Source organism: Emydura macquarii, unplaced genomic scaffold, assembly GCF_026122565.2.
Source record: "Emydura macquarii macquarii isolate MOO-44397 ecotype Brisbane River unplaced genomic scaffold, CSIRO-AGI_Emac_v2 contig_2676, whole genome shotgun sequence".
Taxonomy (NCBI): Eukaryota; Metazoa; Chordata; order Testudines; family Chelidae; genus Emydura; species Emydura macquarii.
In genome coordinates, this window is record NW_027132813.1 from 8,949,662 (window position 1) to 8,972,505 (window position 22,844).

Here is a 22,844-nt window from a genome sequence, read left to right on the forward strand (position 1 = left end):
TACTGACAACTAAGCCATTCTTTAGAGAGAGACAATACCTTATAGACGTACAGAATTTCTGAACTTTCAACACTTAAGATTGCTGAACAGAAATTCAGCATTTGGGCCCAAGACTAAACATTTTGCATTGTTTGGTCCCTCTTCTATAATTACAAATTTCAAAGGTAAATAAAGCTAGATCTTATGTAGGAATGTTTTATGTGTCACCAACAAATTTGTATATAGACTTTATCCCAAGGAGATTTAGGCTAGACAAGCTACATAAAAATAGATGGCTATTATTTGTAGCAAGCACATCTTTAGGGGGGGGGGGGAAGTCTACTGTGTTTTGTATGCTCCTGACATATTAGATCAACATTGTTTTTGCTAAAGTCTCAATTAAAGGTCATTCAGTTATGAAGTTGTCACTGACATCCATCAACTTCCAATTGGTACTTCTAAACTTAATCTGCATGATACCCACCTGGAGTTTGTTTTGTGCTTTTTCAAAGCAATATCTTATGAAGTCTCCATCTTACAGAGGTGGATTTCATCCTGAGGCCCTACTGTAGGAAAGCATTGCAACTTGCTTAACTTTAAGTGTTCAGTTAAGTATCCTTCCTGAATAAGGATGCTTTTCTGAATCAGAGCCTGAATACTTAGCTCATATCTTTCATTTCATTGACCACATCGGGGCTGATGCTATGAGGTATTGATCAAGTTTTGTGGGGTGCTAAGGGTCCTCAACTCCCAATGACTCCAAAGAGAATTGAGGATTCTCAGCAAGGTAGAAATATTGAAATCAAAGCTTTGTTCATATTTCTTTTTTTGTACTTAAAAAGTATTTTAGAGCAGAGTTCTCTAGCTAGCCACTTCATGCAAAAGTCTGCGGTTTTTAATATAAAACAGGGGGCTTGATTGTACAAGGTGAGTGCTCCATCTCTTCAAAGAGAGCTCAGAGAAATCACAACCTTGCAGGCTTGGGCTCACATTTTTAATTCCATTTTACAATTCTTAATTTTTTTTTACTTTTTGTTTTAAAAAAGCAACATCAAAAGATCTTATTTCCTTTTTTCGGTCTTTTTCAACTCTTGCAGTGTGCTGTATCTACTGAGTACAGCACTACAGGCAGTTATCTAATATGAGACACTGATGGACATTTTAAAAGGCAGTTGTCAGAAAAGGAAATAAAACGGATTTTATTATAATTCTAAAAGTTCAAGCATAATATGCTCTTTTTATATATCTAAGAACTTTCCTTTTGTACCTATGAAATTCCTGTGATACTGTTTTTCCTTATGACCTAGAATTATTGGTAGGGGCCTTGTACATTTATGGAACTTCTGATATCAGTTAATGTTGTTCCAGAATACTGTTAATTTTGAGTTTTAGAGAATGAGGGCCATGTGCCTAGGAGAAAATCTTCTGACATTTTAAAAGAAGAGTCTTGTGTGCGGATGTACTGTGCACACACTTCAGTAACACCACCTTCTTTGAGTGACGGTCCCTGCGTGTATTCCACCAGAGGTACATCAGGCAGAGGCAACGAGAAGTGCCCCTTCAAGCATGTTGGCTTTGGCTACCAGACTTCGGAGAGCAGAGTTTAAGGACTCTAGCAGTAAACAAGGCAGACCTGCGGAGGATAAAAGTAAGCACTCTCACAAAGACAAATATGAGAAATCCCCTTCTTACGTCCTCATCTAAGAAGAGGACTTCTTCCCTGACCCATTCTAAGTTGTTGAGACTCTGTGCCATGGTATGCGTTGTGTCAGAAACATGGTACTGGTTCCTCAGCACCAAGATCCAAAAGTGCCCCAGGATTGTCAACCACAGAAATGACAAGAATGTTCTCAATACTGATGAAACAAAGGAGTGAGTGGATGCCAGCTTGCATGGGAAGTCCAATCACTCATGGAGAATCTGCTCTTCAAGGGAAATAAACTATTCAGCGAGAATTATTTGAAAGACTCTTATTTCCATGTAGCTATCTACCCTGATCACAGCAGGTTCCTGTGTTTTATAATTGACCTAGACTATTTTGTATACTGAGTGTTCACAAAGGTTGTGATGGAATGTCTGCATCATCAGGACACTTCAGTATTCCCTTACCTGGAAGACTGACTGCTCACAGGAAAGTCATACCAAGAAGTTCAGGTGACAGCTCTGTTGCTGCTCTGACTCATACAATCATTAGGTCTAGAGGTAAATGAGAAAAGTCAATTTTTGTTCCCGCGAAGACTATAGACTTAATTGGGGCAACCTTGGGTTCAGTCACAGCCTAGGTATACCTACCTCAAGACTAGTTGCAGGCTGTGATGGAACTCATCACTCAGCCTCGAGTGAGCCCCCTCTGATCCCCCTATGCCACACGGTCTCACGTACATAGGTGACATCGTTTTGTGAGGCTCCATCTATAATATCTATAGTAGAGCCCTGCATGGGACAAGAAAAGATCCCTGCATTGGGACTGGGATCCCATGGGTCCCGCAAGACCCGCTGCCATAATAGCAGGAGAAGGTGGGAGCAGTATTAAAGAATAGTCCCACGCAGGGCTGGAGTCTACTGGCCTGGTTGTGAACATTCTGTGCACCAAGCAAGCATAGTCTGGACACATTGGTCTTCTCTCCCACAGAGTCTTGACCTCACTTACGTGGCGGGAAAATATAGGGATGGGTCCTTTCATTCTCCCATCCCACTTACCCACCCATCCTTGCAAAATATATTGCAGATACCTCCCTACTAGGATGTGGAACCCATTGAGATGAACACATAGCACAATGTACTTGACGCTGCATGAGACCATGTTACACACAAACCTATTAGTACTATGTGCAGAACCCAAGGTTTGCAAACGGTTCCTGTTGTTTACCTGGAACTTTCACATTCAAGTCATGTCAGAAAACATGAAAATAGTCTATTACATCAATAAGCAGGGAGGAGCAAGATCCATCCTTCTGTGCACAAGCTTTGTCCATGTCTGGAATTGATGCCTCCACCACCTTATCATCCTCTGGGTGGTGCACCTACCAAAAATGCAGAACGCTCTGACTGAGAGCCTCAGTAGATATTTCTCCAAGGACCATAAGGGGGAACTACACCACTCAGGAGTGTGCAGCATCTTTCAACAAGAGGATTCCTGACGAGGAATCTCTTTGCATCTCACAAGAGCAAGAAATGCTCAGCGAACTGTTCCCAAGTGGCCCTGGGCCACAACTCCAGAGAGGATGTATATCTAGTCTGATGGTTGGAACCAGGAATGTATGTTTTTCTATCCATCCCTATCTTAATATGAGTTCTGAGGAAGATCAGACAAGACAAAGTGACTCATCCTCCAGATGGCCACGTGTCCATGCCTCCACATTCAGCTTTTTCCAGAGCTCTTAATCCATGACAGAGGCAAGGTCCTTCATCTCAGCCCCGCATCCGTCCATCTGGCAGTTTGGTATTTGGATGGACAATAAACTTAGAAAAATCATGCTTGTTGGTGGCAGAAAAGATAATATAAGGAAGTACTATATAATAAAATGAAAGAGATTCTCTATATGGTGTCAGCATTATCAGTTGCCCTCAGAGGATTCTGAGATTCCAACTATACTGGTGTACTTCCTCTCTCTGAAAATGTAAGGATTGTCCCTCAGCTCCTTATGAATGTACTTGGCAGCTATTAGTACCTTTCACTCTCCTAGGAGATTACTGTACAATCTTTACCCGCTTGATTACAGTAAAATTTGTGAAGGATCTGGTCAGAAATTGTCTTCTGGTGTTGAAACCAACTTCAGTATGGGATCTCAGTCTAATCCTATCTGCATTAATTAATTCCCCAGTTATGCTTTTGGTCTCATGTTCCTTTGTTCATCTATCTATGAATTTGTTTTTCTGGTTGCAGTCACTTCAGCCAGAAGCATAGGAGAACTGAGAGCTTATGGCAGACTGTCTGTATACAGTACTCCATAGGGATAATGTTTCCCTAAGGTTACATCGTAGTTCATTTGGAAAGTGATCTTGGAATTCCATCTGAACCAAGTCATCCACTTTCTTGTCTTCTACCCGAAACCCCATGCCAGCAGAGAGGTCTGAAGGTCTTCCTCTCTGAATGTCCAACGAACCTTGACCTTCTTCCTGCAGAGGACAAAACCCTATAGAAAATCCCATAAACTATTTTTCTCCTTTGCAAACATGGACACTTTCTAAGTGTATTTTGGGCTGCATTCTGCTTTGCTATGAATTGACAGTGACCCCAACCCAACAAGGTGTGAGATCCCAATTGAGTAGAGCCCAAGCTACTTTGATAGCCCAAGCTACGTCTTCTGGAGATCTGTAGTGTAGCAACAGGAGGTTGTGTGCATACCTTTAGTTAGACATTACACCCTGGAATAGGTTCTACAGCAGATGCCTCCTTTGGCAGAGTGGTCCTTTTGTCAGTGGTACAGCGGGTCCCTTGCACCTTTTTCCTCAATGAATACTGCTTCTGACGCACCTAGAGTGGAGTACATATAAGGCCATCACTCAAAGAAGAAAGACGGGTTACTTATCTGGAGTACTTTGAGATGTGTAGTTCCTACGTGTATTCCACTGCCTTCCCTCCTTCCCTTCTGCTTTGGATCCTTATCCTAAGGTTATTTGTGGCAGAGAAGGAACTGAAGAGGTGGTCAGTCCGCACTGCCCCTTATACTCTTGATTCAGAGCATGAGGAGGAGAAGGATACAGTGATGGACCAATGGACACTGCTAATGAAAAATCTTCTGGTCTGAAGCACATGGAACACATGGGCACCTTAAATGGAATACACTGAGACATCACACACTCCAGATACCATACAAGGTAAGTAGCCAGTCTTTTCTGTTCCATTCACATTTAGCATTGTCACAAGTCATGGTGTCCTTTTCATGACACACATCCATGTGTGGCAGATAGGTGACTGCAGTGACATGTTTTGACAACTATTGGAAAAGGTTTCTATTCTTGTTCTTGTAGTTGGTTTTAATAATATGTAAAAAAACCAACGTTCTCGAATAAATTGTGTCAGATCCTAGGGATATCAGTCTCATGGTCATAGGGATTCCATACATGGCAGTAAGGAAGGGTCAGAGTAGAAGGCAATTTGGTGTACAGTTAGGCGGCGCCAACCAACAGCCTACTGGAGTGTGTTGAGTTCTCTCTCCCTTGGCATGAAGATCGAGGACACAAGAGTAGGAGGAAGATGAGTAAAGCCTTGTAGCTGGTAGAAAGTAAGTGTCAGGGACATTGGATTAGGCAGGACTGCCAGAAAATGTGAGAATCTGGCCTAGTCTACACTTACGAGCAAATTCAGCGACAGTCAACGGGAGTTATGCAAGCTATGTAGAGTAACTTGTGTAACTTACATCGACTTCCTAAATTTTCTACTGTGCACCGTCTCCACTACACTGTGCCGACAGGAAATGCATATCTGTACTCTTTTTTCAGAGGTGATTTTACTAAATCGATTTCTGGATCGATTGAGCAGGTCTTCACTTCTGCTCAATTGAACTGGATAAATCGATCTGACAGTGGCAAATTTGCTGCTGTCAGTGTAGACATAGCCTCTGTCTGGGGAAGACAAAAGGGCTAGGTTTGGAAGAAGAGTCTGTGGGAGGAAAGCTGAAAGCAATTTTGTTTGGGGGATTATATCAGATATATGTACACCTGGACCTTGTTTAATCTTATCTGACCACAGAAAAGGCTAAATGGGGAAAGGAAGAAATACATTCACAAAGAATAAATGAAAGTTCAGGTCTAACTTTCTGTTCTAACTTAATTTTTCACATAGTTAACAAATACTCATTTCTTTTTGCCTAAGAATATGTACAGCAATGTTTTGAGACACATGGCATTTATGCCTTGTGTACCTGTTACTGACCTAGAACCCAGTCCAGCAAATGACTGCTCATGGGTACAGTGAAGTCAGTGGGGCTCCGTACTAGATAAGTTCTATGCTATTGTCTTTACAATACTTAACATTTATATATTTTTTTACATGTTCAAAGCATTGTTACAGTCATGAATTAATTAATCCTCACTACATCCGTATGACGTAGGTGGATAAGTATTCGCCCCATTTTATGTATGAGGGAAATGGAGGCAGAAATTCTCACCTCCACTCCAGCCTCTTTATATCAGGTAAAATGGCCCTAAAAAGCCCTGGCAGATTGCAGGTAGCATTGTGGTCCATGGAGAAGCTTAAGAGACTGCCATTAATTTAGGCCTCCAGGATTGTCTAAATTATACCAGAAGCCTCTTCAGCTCCCAGAGCAGCCCTACATCAGGAGGCTACAAAGGTGGTTTAAATCCACCATAGCTCTCACCTCTTTCTGGGCTGTGTCTCTTAGAGGCTCAAGACCACACAATGACTCATGGCACACATTAAATGGATTAAAAACTGCCTAACTGATCAGTCTCAAAATGTAAATGGGGAGTCATTATCGAGTTACAGAAGGGTTCCATAGGGAGTGGTTTTTGGCCCTATGTTAGCTAGCATTTTTACCAATAACGTGGAAGAAAACATAAAATCATCACTGATAAAGTTTGCAGATGATACGAAAATTGGCTGAGTAGTGAATAATGAAGAGAACAGGTCCCTGAGGCAGAGCAATCTGGATCTCTTGGTAAGCTGGGCGCAAGCAAAAATTTGCATTTTAATACAGCTAAATGTAAATGTGGTACATCTAGAAACAAAGAATATAGACCATACTTATAGAATGGGAAATTTTATCCTCTGAAGGAGTGACTCTGAAAAAGATTAGGGAGTTGCGGCAGATGATCAGCTGAACATGAGCTTCAAATGTGATGCTGTGGCCAAACGGCTAATGAGATCCTTGGATGCATAAACAGAAGAATCTGCAGTAGGAGTAGCGGGGTTATTTTACTTCTGTATTTGGCATTGGTGAGACTGCTGCTGGAATAGTGTGTCCAGTTCTGATGTCCTCAGTTCAAAAGGAATGATGATAAATTGGAGAGGGTTCAGAGAAGAGCCAGGAGAAAAATTAAAAGGTTAGAAAACATACCTTACAGTGACAGACTCAAGGAGCTCAATCTATTTAGTTTAACAAAGAGAAGGTAAAGAGGTGACTTGATTACAGTCTATAGGTACCTATATGGGGAATGAATACTTGACAATGAGTTTTTCAGTCTAGCAGAGAAAGATATAACATAATTCAGTGACTGGAAGATGCATCTAGTCAAATTCAGACTGGAAATAAGGCATACATTTTTGACTGTGAGGGTAATCAACCATTGGAACAATTTACCAAGTCATGGTGGACTCTTCATCGTTGACATTTTTAAATCAACATTGGATGTTTTTCTAAAAACTGTGCTCAAGGATTATTTTGGGGAAATTCTCTGGCCTGTGTTATACAGAAGGTCAGAATAGATGATAGCAATGATCTTTTCTGGCCTTGGAATGTATCAATCTGAATGTTAGAGCCAGTATTAAAATTTGGGAATATTCAACTCCCAATCTCATGATCATCCAGATTATCACAAAGTAATTATAAACATAATAATATCCACATACTGGCATGTGCCCACATAAATTGGACATTTTTCTTTGTGATGAAAGACAAATCCTCATTTACATCCTTATTAAGAAAATATTTTTGAAAGATTATTAAATGTGTCATTTTTGGTTAATTTTACAGAAGTGCAGCTAAGAATGTGATGTGAGCTCTTAAGTTCTAGCTATTCATAATTTTTTCTGATTCTTACAGATGAAGAGATTAAATATGCAAATGATAAACACATATAGCTCCTGAATGCTTTGAACAAATACACCTACAACCCTGTTCAATCTTATTTTATTTCTGGACTCCTAAAAGTTGTTCCTGTATTTTGTCTGGAATGTATTTTGACATTTTAAAACCAGAAATATACCAGATCCCCCTCTTCCACCACTCCTCCTCCTTCTGAAATTTAATTTTTAGCTGGACTGTATTAGAGAGCTCTTAAAATGGAGCAGTTGAATTCTCTGCAGAGCTGACATCCTTTCTGAAAGAGACAATGTAAGAATAAATCTGTTAAAAGAATGAAAGTACTTTCTCCTCTCCAATTGTGATTGCCTCTGCCTTGCTTTTAGCAGGCAGATCCCATTTTGTCTTCAGTAAAAATCCTACTATGGATATCCCTGAAATATTTCCTTTCAGCTAGCAGAGAGTTTAGGATTCAAGATCATTCACAAGATGCCCTTTATTTCTCAACTATAAATTTTGATGCAAGTATATCCATTTTTTGACATGCTGGGTCAGGAGTTTATTGTCTTCTGGGTGTGTCCGGTATTTCTTGTTCATTAGTTTGCTTAAGTGGCAAATTTTGGAGTGCAGGACACATCTAAAGAGTTAGCAGCATTGAGTGGAGTGTCTGAGTTGAGTCAACACAAGTGTGAGCCAAATGTGATGGCTTTTGCTAAAATGAACCATAATTGTGGCTTTAAAAGAATACAACTGCATATTTTAAGTATATTTACCAGACTCTGCAATAGACATAATGTCCAAAACACATGAAAAGATGTACTTACCAAGACTGCTGAGAGTGAAGGAAACTGGCAGGGCTGCAAAGGAAAAAATAACATAATTACTTTGGTAGTCTAGTGAAACTGTATTGCTTTGAATTGTTGTAAGATTTAATTTTACATTGACAAATATAGGACTGGTATTTATTTTAGTCATGAACATAATGCTCCCATACATAGGTTATTCCTTTGTAGAGGTAAAGAAACACTGTGAGTCTGAGTCTGAGTTTCCTCCTCATTCTTCCATTGAGAAGGGCAGGAAATCAAGTACATTTCCACAGTCTCTGGCCTTCCATATTTCCTCCAGGCCCCTTGGCTTCAGATGTCGGCAGCTTCTCTCAGAGTCCCCCCTTCAGGGAGGTTTCAAATCAGTCCAAGTTAATGCTGTCTTGATACAGATTTGCTGGCACTGCTGGCTGTTGCTGCCAGGATTTCCTTAGGAGTTTGAGTGGGGTGGAAATACTCCAAAATTCCCAAGTCTGGTACTTTTAATTGTCCAGCTGCGTCTGTGCCAGACCAGACCTAGTCTCATCCAGACATCAAAAGATTTCTTAGAGCATTGTCTCTACTTCTTCAGCCTTCAGCTATCCATTATGGGGCCGTCACCTAATTTTATGCTTTTACTAAATACCCATTGAAACAATTATATTCTGTGTTGCTCAGGGTTGCATTTCTAGTGGCTGTAACCTTAGCCAGAAGAAACTCAAAACTGGAGGCACTAGTCACATAACAAAGTATTGCTTATTCCACACTGATATGTGGTACTTGAGAGAGCCGTTTTTTATTAAACAAGGCCTTTTACAAATCACAGGAATTGCCGTGAATTGGTGCATCTGGAAGAAAAAGAAATCCAGTTGTCCACAGAACCCTCAAGATGTGCTTAAATATTAAAATTCTTTTCCTTCATCTTCTAACACACAGCTTTTAGAGAAGATACTTGATCATAATGTGGCCAAGGTGTGGGAGGCTGACAAAGCAAGATCTCCCTTACTTTATATGTTCTGATGAGTCTGTCCCTCATAACCTTACCAACCACTTGGACTGGGTGGTTCTAAACCCATAGCAAGCTAAGAAGTGTTCAGGTAAAAGACATATTTCACCCTTTTTTTTTATTATTATTATTATTATTTTTACGTGGTCCCTTTCTCACTGCTGATAGATTTGGCAAGTCTCCTGTATAAAGCGGCTTGCAAGGGGCAGCAAATGTATTTCTATGTCAGGCAATATGGAAATATATTCCCATTTAAGGATGCGTTTTAACATGGTTTCTTTGTTTTAAAAAAAAAAAAAAAAAAAAAAAGGATGAAGAACACTGCCCTGGGTGAAGATGAAAGATATAGCCAGGAAGTATTTTTCTTCGTTAGTCCTGTGCCCTGACTGTAGAATTCCAAGCTCCAGACTTAAGAGCCAGTTCTACCCACTGATACCTGCACGGAACTTCCACTGAATTGAACTATATAAAAAACTAAACTTGACTTCCACGTAATAACAGTTATAGCACGGTTTATTAGTGGCTGAGTAGGATAGAGCTCTCAAGAGGTACATCTAATTTGAGTCTGAGGGCTGTTCTTCATTCTTGGACTATGAAAAATCCTTTGCTGTTGTTGTTTTTTGTTTTTCAAATAAACTTTCCTCATTAGAAATATTACCATTCTAGTGTGAGGACTATTAAATTACCAAGATACTCAAACTCAGGTCTTCACAATATCATATCATCTGTTCTTCCAGATAAAGACAAAATATTCTCATTATAGATAGGAATTTTATGAGCCAAACTACCCTTTTACTTTATTTCTTTTCTGATACTCTCAGGCCTGGACATATGTTCTCTTCCTTCTATTTGCTACTTGCTTTAGTTTCCAAAGTCAGTAGCAACTAAGTAGGACCATAATAGTTCTTCCGTGTTTCCACACTCTGAGCCGTGCTAAGTGTGGTTCTGTGGTGCATGATTTTCTCCTGGCTGCTAACTGATTCATTATCTATTGACCTAGGATGGCATCTTGTTCTTAGAATTCACCTGCTTCCATCAATTCCTTCAGTGATTTGTTCTCCCATTATTAAGTTCAAGATCCTTGTCTTTATCTTCATGTTTCTGCACAGCTGTTTTTGTATATCTCTGTTCTTGTTTCCAACTTCTACATCTCCCAGTGTCTTTTGTTATTCTCAGTTCTCTCTCCTTAGTGCTTTCTTTTTCTTCTCCTTTTCTGGACACTGTACCTTTTTTCATGCTACTTATTACTCTTGGGTCTGTCTCCCAAGCCTCATTCACCTCACATCCTTGCAGTTCTTTAAATCCCTCTTTCAAGATCCTTTCTGTTTCTCAACATTATGAGGAGGCATACTACCTGTGATGGTAAAACATTGGTATGTTATCTGTAGTGAGGCAGGGTGGCCTCACTCCGAGCCTGAGGGACCACTACACTCCCTCGGTGGGTGGAGCTGGGTCACCCCTTCCCCTCCCCTGCCACCAGAAGCAAAGGGCATGACAAGAAACAGAAAAGGTGGGCCAGGCAATTCAGTTTGGAGGGAGCCAGGGAAGGAAGGGATGCCTCCAGCCCGCTCCCCAACCTGCGTTCTGCCGCTCTCTGCCCCTGGAGGAGACTAACCCTGGAGAGGAGCAAGAGGAGCTGTCAATCACAGTATACCCTGCAGTGGCAGCCACTTCACACTAGGCCAGGAGGCCTGACTGTTATATAGCTCTGCTCTGCTACAAGGCCAGAGCTCCTGAACTGCTTGCTAGCCATGCCCAGAGGGCCAAGGCCTGGACTGTTTGTCTGCTGGCTGACTAGCCAGGAGGTCTAGGCAAAAGCCTGTTCCTGGCTTTGCCCCCGGCAGAGCTGTAGATTACAAATTGACTGTTTGTTGCCTGATGCAGGGACACGGTGGCCTCCCTCTGTGCCTGACCCTGAGGGATCACTGCATTACCATAAGACAGGATGCCAGTGAGTACTTGATGTGGTAAGTCAAATAGTCTGTTACTGTACCTAGTTCCTTGCTATTGGTGGCATCCCTCTCAATCAATGTTTGTGAGGACATTTTGATCTAGAGCCCATCAACTCTGACTGGCAGATCTAATGAGCAGAAATTTTGTTTTTTAATTGTGTTTTAGATTACTGTTCTCAAATCCACTAATAGGAAATCCTCCTGCTTCCTTTTCTCTGCAGTAGGCTAAATAAGTTGAAAGGTTTCCTCCTTGTATCTTTCTAGAGAATTTCATATGGAGACTATGAAGCAAAAGAATCTGATTGCTAAAAGTGGAGACAGAGAGTTGTCAGTGCAAATGGTCAGAACAGAATTGGAGAAATCCAAACAGTAGTAAGCATTTCCCTGCATTACATCCTCAAAAGATCCTGCATAATGTCCTTTTTCTCTAATGACAGAATGTTAGTACCTTTTAATTTGTTAGACTGGAAAAACAGATAATTTCAAATTATGTAAATTAGAATATTGCACATGAAGACAAATGTTTTTATAAGATCATACTTCGTTTGAGAAGTGAAGCTTTCTGACTGGGTTCAGTGTAGCTTTTTCCAAAAAGTTATATCAAAGGTTTTTATTGACTCAAGTGCAGTGATGTTTATGCTGTTCAGCAGTTAATAAAGAAAATTTTGGGGGATCTTTTAGTATTTCCTGAACAGCAGGACACTTTGATTTTATTGCCAATAACATGGTGATTTTTCAAACCCAGTCAATTAAAAGTAAAGGCTGGGGAAAAACAACAACAAAGGAGAAGAATCCAGCTAAAAAAAGAACTATTTTATGGACCAAGTTAAGAATGTGTGTAATTCCAGTGAGGTGAGCAAAGTTTTTTCCCCCCTTGCAGATTGAATTTGTCCTAATGACTTTTATACAGAAGGCATACTGCCTTGAATAGACTTTTCAATATACTTCTGGCTTCCATTTAAGCTTAATAAAAATCAATATTTTATTCTGTAAAACATCTGTGAATCTCTACTTGTTTTATTTATTAGCAGAACATTGTGGTGCAGGCTTTGTGGTCAGAAAAGATCTTTGCTTATGTGACATGCCACTCTGATATTGTGAAATGGTATGCTGGGGGTGGGATTAGAACAACAACAGAAATGATAGAGCACTGTTTTTAAAGTTTTCTTTGATAAATACAGACTCTTAGCAGTTGCTCTAAATCAGGCTATGGACTCAAGAAAGTTGTTTCCATTACCATGTGGAAGGAAGGAGAGGGGGGTTTTCAGCACATATACAGTGTGTTTTGGAGTTGACCATTGAAATGGGTGTATAATAGGAGGCACCTTTAAAGTTAACCTCCTGTTAATAAAAAACTAGCAGGAGAGTCACGGAGAATTTTTCAAAGTCTGGTTATACTTTCCAACTTCCAGAACCCACTCAAACTGTGTTTATACATCACAGATATAATTTGTTTTGGGCCTGTTTGTTTACATCCATCTTTATGGATCATTCAATATCAAATAAACTTTCTAAGAACCAGAACTTCTATTAAGAATTTTTTAATAAAATCTGATTATGGCTAGCAAAACAATCAGTCCTCTGGCTCAGGGCTAGTATACACAGTTAGATGGTTTTTTGTTCACCGAATAGCTGCACTTGTGCAAATCCCATATGTAGAGACACTGAAGTGAAGTGGCTTACTCTGGTTTCAAATTACAGTAAGGTGTATCAGTGCAACTTTGTATAAATAATTAAATATTAATTGGGTGTGAGAAAGAGACTGACTTTATAGCCCATTGGTTGGGGTATTTACCTGGAAGGTGGATGACCCCAGTTCAAGTCTCTGCTTCAAGGAATATATAATTATTCATAAAAAGTGAAATAGTTTTCACAGGATCATTTTTCTTTTTCATACTTCTGTGGTATGTTACATTTAATAAAGGGGTGTTTGTTTGCACATAATATGCACATAGGTAAGCATATTTGTATGTATGTGCATAAGTGTGTGTGTGTATATATGTTTGTGTATGTGTAATTATATGTAAAATAAATAGACAAATTATAATGTCTTTGCCATGCAAAGAGTAAATTGATTTGAAACCTCTCTGACACTGGGCTAACCTGAAGCACCAAAATTTTCTACAATCAAAAGCAGAACTCTAAATGTTTAATGAACTTGCTGATTGACTCTTATTAATTTGTATATATTTTGAGTGAATTTAGTGCACTTTAAAGGTGTCTGACAATGGAAGTCTGATACAGCATAAATGTCAGCATAAACTTTTTGCCAGTGTTCTTCAGGTCTACAGTGAACGGACTGCCTCTAAGGATGAAACCCTAAAGAACATTTATACCCATTTTAAGGCCCTTTTACACTGCTAGATTGGTATAAATGAGAATCAGGACCTCTAGCCTCTATTCCACTGTTCCCTAAATCTTCCAGTTCTTAGCTATTTCGGAGATTTTTTAATGTGCAGATAAAAATAATAGTAAATACGGTCAACTGCTTGCCATGACAAGAGGCCTGATCCACAGCTGGTATAAATTAGCATAGTTTCTCTGATTTACACCATCTGCAGACCTGGACCAAAATCTTATAGAAAAGTTTGTAAAATAATTTTCAGTGTTCATATGTATCAATACTGACATGATATATGCTATAATGTTCTAAAGAGATCATTATACTCTAGGGAGTAAATGATCCAGAACTTTAAAATAGTCTGAATGCTTATTTACACTAATGAACATAATAGGTCTGAATAAGCCAATACAACAGCTCACTTACACAAGCAATTTGTTTTTCCTTTTATTACTATTATAAATAAAACAGTAGAAAATTAAACCACAAAAAACAGTTCATAGTAACAATGAACATTATATGCAGAAACAAGAAAACCTGGAAGTAAGGCTGAAACTCCAGGCTGACATTTAACCTTTTGCTCATCCTATTGTGTGTCACAACTGTAGCTCAAACATAGCATTGTTCTGAAATCCCTGCAGTTTTGTTTTCCTAACCACTTGTGAAAATCAAGTCTCATAGCAATTAGCATAAGAGTTGAGGTGTTAATTCTGGCCTGGTTTTTATCCAAGCACCATATGGAACAAGTACAGGTGACATAAACTTCTTCCACAACACCAAAAATCCCTCAAAAGCTCAGGTCTTGGGCATATATGGAAGCTGCAAAAGTAGCCTAAATTTGCCCCTTTATCTGGCCTAAAATAAGATTTGTGCACAACCCCTTCACATGCTTAATTCCTCCAAGGAAGAATAATTTGCATGGGATTGGAATGGAGGTGGGGAAGAGAGAGCTTTACATGTAGTAGGCTGTTGCTTAGTCTGGGCAACCACAATGAGTAAACAGAACCATACCTACTCTAGTGATCGCTGTGCCCCTTCCATTATGTCAGTCACGGAGCACTTGCAGAGCAGTCTCTTTGCAGTTTTCTTGGGAGGCAGAATCAATATATCCAAATTTTTTCTGTTCTCTCATTTTTCTGTGTGCATGTTATCAGCCAGAATTCCCTCCATAGGTTGTAAATTGGATAGTAACATTTGTAGAGCATGTTGGGATCCACATATATGAAAAGCAGTATATCCGTCTGTCTCTGTATCTATTCTTCTTATACGGTGCTATCGCCTTTCTATCTCAGTACCTCCCAGAATTATGAAGTATACACACAGGTATGTTTATTTCTGTCTTCTTTCCAATCTGCAGGAACCTAGCACTTTTTTTTTTTGGTGGTATTATTATGGTGAAACTAATGTAAGATCAGCATCATTGCAGTGTCCAGATATGTATTACAAAGAGTGTGCTGTAAAAGCCTGGAGTTTCAGCTTTAACTTGGAATATCTATCCTTTTATTGACTGCCAATACTGACCCCTATATGTTAAAAAGCAATGTACAAGGTTTTGGCCACACGTCTGCCATTCAAATCAGTAGGAGTTCCCTTCACTGAAACTCTGCACAACTTTTGGATATGTTACTCCCTAATGTTGTTCTATTTGATTTATGTAAAGTAACTTGCCTAACTCTCATGTTAAAAGTCCCAACAGTGCTTTAGCACTCAGAAGCCCCAAGTCTGCTGTGCTTCGGAGTGATTGATGAAATCTGTCAAAAGGCACAGAACGAATGTTTACTACCATAGAAAACCAGAAGGTCATCAAGCCAGGATAAAGATGATTCCGGGAACATACTGGAAAATTTGGGCTAATCCTGGTTTAATTCTGTGGTTTTGTTACCAGTGAAACCCTCCTAAAGCCAAGCAGCTTTCCTTCACAGTCTCACTGAACTTAAAACCTTTTATTTTATTTTTCAGTTGTTTGCCATGTGTGTAATATATCTTAATTTTGCTGATATATCTGTGTTTGGTTTAGCTGGCTCTCCATTGCAACCACTTGATACAGCATCTCTTGGAATTTTAGGAATAATAAGAATAACTAATAAACATTTTCTGATCTTTTGAGTAGAAAATAAAAACCATATGTGTTTCTAGAGAAAATGGTACAAAATTTTTAAAGCATTGAAGTGAGTGAGGACCAACGGTGTGCATTTAGAGTAAAAATGAAATAGGTAAAATACCTATTCTGAAATAATGTGTTACTATCAGTATATTGTTTATGCTGCAGGCTTATGTGTAATAAGGGTTTCTACTGTTTGTTTTTTACCATAAATGGGAATTCTTAGGTTAAACATCTGATTGCGTGACCTTTGTTTTGTCTTATACTCAAATTTCGTCAGTAATCATTCATTTTATCAGGGTTTGTAATTACATTTGCATAATAGATTAAATATAAGAGCTCTGGGTATATCAGTTGCCATGTGCTACTTCAGAGAAGGTCAGAGCCAGTCACTTAAATTAGATTTATGAGAAGGCTTGAAAGCTGACAGTAGACAGACAGCAGGCAAATAGAGAACAGAGTACTGATTAGGGAAGAAACATGATTAGCTCAAAAGAATTCAACAACTGGCAAATACTTGTTATTATTTGTTTTGTTGAAAGCTGTTCCTTCCCCCTGTACAATGTTTATCACAAGAGTGCAGAAAATAAATAGCAGTTGCCATTTAGCACTATAATTTTTCTGGCTCTCAAAATAAAATCTATAACAAAATTAATTTAATTGAGAATTTTTGGAGTTTTTTCCTCCCCTAAATTTCCGCTTTTAATTTTTAAAGAGGTCCATTCAATTTTATAAAAGGAAAAACAAAGTCCGTTTTTATAAGGCTTCTTTTATAACCTTCTGCAGCGTAGCTAACTGAAATAGTGTCAAAGGAGGGTTTCATGTTTAATGTTAAGTCAATGTATTTTTTAAGTGTTCAGGTCAAATTCAACATTGCCATAAGCAGGTGCATCTCCCATTAGTGGCACATCTTAATTCCTGAACTGAATTTGATCCAGTAGGTGAATCTGACACATGATTTTACGTACCATATAAACCCATTGACTACAGTTGTAATTCAGACCAGAATATAGGTATTTCTGTGGTATTCACTTTTTTGTATACAGATCACTGTAAAAGAGTTCTTCCCTGAAATGCCAGACCACACTTTCCTGCTACTGTCCTGCTGTAGTCTCTAGCTTCAGATCCATTGACACTTTAGAAGAAGGGAGATAATCCATACAAGCATTTTAGAGAAACTAATCTGTGCGGTTTTGTTTAGTTAATGAAAGCAGATATCTAATTGTTCCTATGTATGTGACATATTGACAACAGCCATCATCTGTTTTCTAAATATTCAGCTAGTCCACCTTTAAAGAGGAAATAATAATTTTAGATGAATTCAAGACAATGTTTAATAGGAAAATGTGTATTTTTCTTTAAACTTATAAAAATAAGTATTATGTCTGGCCTAAAGGAAATGTTTTCTCACTTACTCATTGTCTCCACCAAATATTCTGATTACTGGATTGATAGTACAAGAACTGTGAGAAGCATTTTTATTTTTAAAAAGCAATAACCTACTGGCATCCATTTGGCTGGTAGTGAATTCTGAAAAATGGAAACAGCATGTATCATGACTGGGGCTGAGTCGGAGGCGCTGAGTATGATTTTTGTCTCCATACCTTAAAAACAGGAGTGAAGTTTTTAAGAGTATTGAATTCATAATTATTGAAATTCTAAGGGTCCTCTAGACACTTGTCTAGAGCTCTGCTAAGACAATATATGTGGCCTGGGGGTGAACTTTGATTTTAATTAGCTTTTCTTGTCTTTGTACTTATAATATGGGTTGTTCACTGGTTGAGGCTTGAGAATTGTTCCTTCCTCCCAGCACTGCAAAAGATACTTCTGAGTTTAATTTTTAGAGAGAAGGGGAGAGCAATGTTCAAATCCCAGCCAGTGAATAATGGCAAATCCAATAATCCATCAGGTGATAATTGATTTTAAAAAATCACTTAACCCTATAAAAGCAAATGTGTCAACACTATCTAAAATTATGGTTATAATAGTTCAGAAATACACCTACTTCAGCATTACATACTGCTGTTTCACTACGGATACTTTCTGTGCATCTCTGTCGTTAGAAATGTAGTAGACAAGTAATTCTACTTAAACATGAAAATGACAATGAGATTAACAATAGGCTAAGTGATTCTGAAAATAGCAACTTGATCCTAAGAGTGATCTGTTACTTGAATAGGAAAAAAACCAACATTCTTGTCTTTTTGAATATTTAATTCTTTTGTCATTTTTAATGTTCATAAATTGGATTTTTAAATATCTATTTTTGCTTTTAAAATATCAGTGAGTACTCATTCAATACAGTCTCTATTCAGTAGTACTGAACAGTAGAGGGGCCACCTCTCTCATATTTTCTCTCTATCTCTCTCATTTTTATATCACATTCATAACACTGGTATCTGACTAAAACCATTCAAATCGACGACGTATTAATCCTTTTCTTAGATTTTTTTAACTTCTCAGTATTTTTTCTTTCACAGGGTTTTAAAAAGCACTCAAGTGACTTGACAGTCAATGGGACTTATGCTTTTAAGTCACTTAGGTGCTTTTGAAAATTCTACCCAAAATACCTTCTACACCTAGGATACTTAATTAGTACTTTTCCACAAGTCTATCATCACATGTTTTGTGTTTTTCAGGATTTTAAAGACTCAAGAAATCATCATCTTATAGTTGTTACTTGTTTGTAATTTCAGGTAATTGGTTCTTAAACTATTTGTTCCTCTTTTTATAATATCTCCTTTCACCTGTTTCGTAAAGACCGCCTTGCACAATTTTACTTGTCCAGGGTAAGCAGGTATTTTTGATGGGTATATTTTCCCCTTATAATCATCATTATAGTAAAACGTGAGCTAGTAGATTTTGTGCTTAGACTTGTAAATATTCATGACCACGTGGAAAGATTGCTTAGAGATGAATTGTGAATGTAAAGCACAAACATCTTTAGTAAAATGGACTGTGGGTGAAATCTTAGGTGAAATCATGTCTGAATGACTTTCAGAGCATGAGGAATTTAAAACGTTTACCCGTTCTTTTCATAGGTCCCCGGTAGTTTAAGTTCTTTGCCTCCTGTTTTTAATGATGGTGCACTAGGCACTGTTAGTGACTGTGTGTTTATTGTAGAAATACCACTGGAGCATGGAACTGGCCTGTAAGAATATAGTACAGGAAGTGCCTTTTTTTTTTTTGCTTTTTTTTTAAACTTCACCTTGTTGTTCAGGTTTTTTTTAGTTTTTATTGTAATTGATGAAAGGTGAAATCAAATTCCTAATGCCTTATGGTCACTTAATGTCTCTTCTTGCAAAAGTAGAGTTTTGTAACAGGGCAGAAGGTTCTAGGACCCTGAACTAGGAATACAGGACTTCTGTGCTGAAACACCCTAACATTTAGTGTTAGAATTGTACACAATGGCAGTTATTTCTGCTGATTCATGCTGATAGGTCTGTCTGGATGGGCAAAAAGGGTGCGCTTTTCAGTTTTGTTAGCTCAGTCTTTTTAGCTGGCCTAAGCTTTACAATCACCTTAAACAAGTTCAGTTGAAAAATGCACCCTTTTTACTTTTTGCCTCTGTTAAACTATCTAGAGCAGTGTTTCTCAATTTCTTTCCACCCACGGAACCCTTGCACGACCATGACATACCCTCGGAACCCTTGCCCGACCATGACATACCGTCCGCCGAAAAGTCAAGGAAATCTTCCTCTTTTCAGCGGCGCGGTCTTTGCTTGTTTCGGCGGCGTGCTTTTAGGGCCGTTTTTGGCGGCCCCATCAGCTGTTCGGTGGCGCGCAAGCAGCTGATCGGCGGCCGCGAGCGGCTGTTCGGCAGCCCCATCATCTGATCGGCAGCGTGCAAACAGCTGCTCGGTGGCACCAGATTTTATTGACATTCGGCGGCGCGGTATACTTTCTTCGCGGAACCCTTTGGCTCAGCCCACGGAACCCTAGGGTTCCGCGGAACACCATTTGAGAACTACTGATCTAGAGGGATCAAGAGACAGGGAAAGAGGGGTCCCCATGAGTAATATATTTCCTATATCTTTCTCTGCTCCTGGACTTTGTCTGGAGAATTGCATCACATCTTCTGAGGGCTGGTTTATACTGGCGGCAGTGGTTCACGGAAGATAGGCAAGCTATGTAACATAGCTTGCGTATCTCCCGTCGATGTACTTACGTTGACGTACCACAGCATCTTCACAGCAGCCTCCAGTCGATACCTGTCTTCCGCCTTTAGGGGACCGGAGAGCACTCTCCAATCAACTACACAGAACCGCTCAATCGATGCTGCTGCATCAAAGCCTGCCACCACAGCAGTGTAGACATACACTGAGTGACTTCTTCCTTGGTTGTTTTGATACTTTGAGAGTTCAAATGGATAATGAGTGTGTCTGCTTCATAGCTCACAGAGGTTCTCCTTTAACCTACACACACATTAGGTAACATTGTTTCAAATGATTTGAAAGGCAATGTGTTTATATCTAGTGATTTTATATACTTGAGTGATTTTTTTAACTGTTTTTGGTTTTCTTAGCAAAGATCATTACGAGTGATTTAAAAATAGGTAAGTATTGTAGAACTTGCAAGAGATTATATGTATAACATTCCAAGTATCATAGATTTGTGATCTACATGATTAGGCTTGGATTATAAATCCGAAACTGGCAACAAAGAAATAGATTATTTTTCACCACTTTCTTGTTTACCTTCTCTCATTTTCCTTTACCTAGAGATGACAAAATTCTCAGTGAATATTGACTGCCTTAGAGACTATTTAATTAGAGCATTTAAAATACACTTTGGATGAACCTTTCAGGCAGTGATTTGGATAGCCTAGGGCTCAGAGTTGGGAATGGACGTGAAAATTCTAGTATGAAAAATTTTCAGAAAGATGATGGGGAGATAAATGAAAATATCACACAGTAGATTTAGAATCTTGGAAATTATTTTAACAAAGTAGTTTATGAAATATAGAGAAACAGTGGTGAATATAGAATCATAGGACTGGAAGGGACCTCGAGAGGTCTTCTAGGTCAGTCCCCTGCACTCAAGCCAATACTAAGTATTATCTAAACCATCCCGAACAGGTGTTTGCCTAATCTGCTCTTAAAAATCTCTAATGACAGAAATTCCACAACCTCCTTAGGCAATTTATTCCAGTCCTTAACTACCCAGACAGTTGGAAAGTTTTTCGTAATGTCCAACTTAAGCCACCCTTACTGCAATTTAAGCCCATTCTTTTTGTTCAATCCTCAGAGGTTAAAGAGAACAATTTTTCTTCTTCCTCCAATAATCTTTTATGTACAGTAGAACCTCAGAGTTATGAACACTAGAGTTACAAACTGACCGGTCAACCACACACCTCATTTGGAACCAGAAGTATGCAATCAGGCAGTAACAGAGCCAAAAAAAAAAAGGCAAATACAGTTCAGTACTGTGTTAAATGTAAACTACTAAAAAAAGAGAGAGAGAGAGGACCTGTAAGATAGTCCTGAAATACAGAGCATAAAAGTATGCAAAACCTATATTAAATGAAAATTGAAACAGAAGGCATCATTTGTCTACCTTAGAGTATATATTGAGATTGTAGTAGCAGGTAGCACTTTACTTCATAACAGCTGAGCATATTCTGGATTCCTCTTTAGCCTCTTCTTTCAGGATTTCTTTGACAGATGGTACCCACAGATGTACATGACATTCTTAAGGCGCTTATGCCCTATACTCCTTTACCAGCCAATAACTCATAGCACCATAGAAATCTAAATGCTTTGACATGAATTAGCCTTACTTAGCAGACTTTAATTTTTTAATCTTTAGAATATGCTGCAGGGTAGTGGTTGTAGAGTTGTTAATCTGTCTACTTAAGGTCTCAGTAACCAGAATGGAATCTGAACAATAGTTAACATTCCAACACAACTTAATAGTATAATATTTATTTTTGGTCCCTGTCAGGCTAGTTGGGGTAATATTTTTAGTCAGTCATTTTGCAAGTAAAACTGCAAATGAGCCAAGAGAACACATTTCAGCAACCTACAAATAACTGTCATCTAGAGCTCACTCACTTAAAGCAACATGCTTTTTTATCTTGTAATTATATCTATCATGAATACACCCTGTAGGATGGCGCTGTGACCTCCCCCAGAGTCTGGACCTGAGGAAGGGCCGCAGCGACCCAGCTGGGCCAAAACAGACCCAGCAGGCAAGTCTGCCTGGCAACAGAAAGGCCGGGCTGTGTTAGGGCCAGCAGGCCAGTCTGCCCAGCAACCAAAAGGCCGGGCAGTGATAGGACCACCTGGCCAGCCCAATCAGCAACAGTGGGGCGGAGTCTCTACAGGAAGGGGCAGTATAAAAGACAGGCCCTGGAGCTCAGTAGGGAGGAGACTACCATCGCCGGCTGAGGCCTAGGCTGGATTAGAGCCGAGACGATGCCAGGGCTGCTCGCCTCCCAGAGCCGAGATCCCAACAGTTCTCTGACTGACCTGGGCCCAAGGACTGAGTAGGGCCTCCCGGCCCCGGTGGCTGGATCTGGCCAGCAGGCCCCAGCGACTGGTCTGAATCACCCGACCCTCAGGACTGGACCAGAGCCCCCGAGCAACCCAGATGGGAGATACCCCTGAGGCCGGACGAGATCTGGAAGAGTTGCCTGCCGCTGAGCCCCCAGAGGCTGGGCAGGACCTGGAAGAACTGCCTGATGCCAAAGCATCCCCGGAGCCCTGTGACCTGGAGGAGCTGCCCCCCCGCAGAGGAGCTCCCCGCCTTGCCACTGGTGGACGAGGAGGGACTGGCGGGCCTACCATGGACCGAGTACCCCAGCGACCCCGAGGACCCTGACAAGACAGGTACCTGGGGATACGGGGAGGAAGTGGCCCAGGGACAGCCATAGTCAGCGGCTGAGACAGGGGCAAGCCCCGTTGGCGTGTTGTGGCGGGAGCCCCGCCGACTCAGCAGCAAAGCCCCTTGCCGCT

The 22,844-nt window shown here is 39.7% G+C and overlaps 1 protein-coding gene across 8 annotated transcripts in view; it reads left to right on the forward strand.

Moving 5' to 3' along the window:
* Window positions 1-22,844, forward strand: part of CDC42BPA (CDC42 binding protein kinase alpha) — a 333,741-nt gene that overhangs the window by 145,664 nt on the left and 165,233 nt on the right. The window contains exon 1 of one of the 8 annotated variants that reach the window (XM_067564838.1): window positions 22,467-22,718. The exons of the other annotated variants lie outside the window; for them this stretch is intronic. The gene's annotated coding sequence lies outside the window, so the exon portion shown is untranslated. Of the gene's footprint in view, window positions 1-22,466; window positions 22,719-22,844 lie in introns of those variants that run through there. 8 annotated transcript variants of the gene reach the window in all.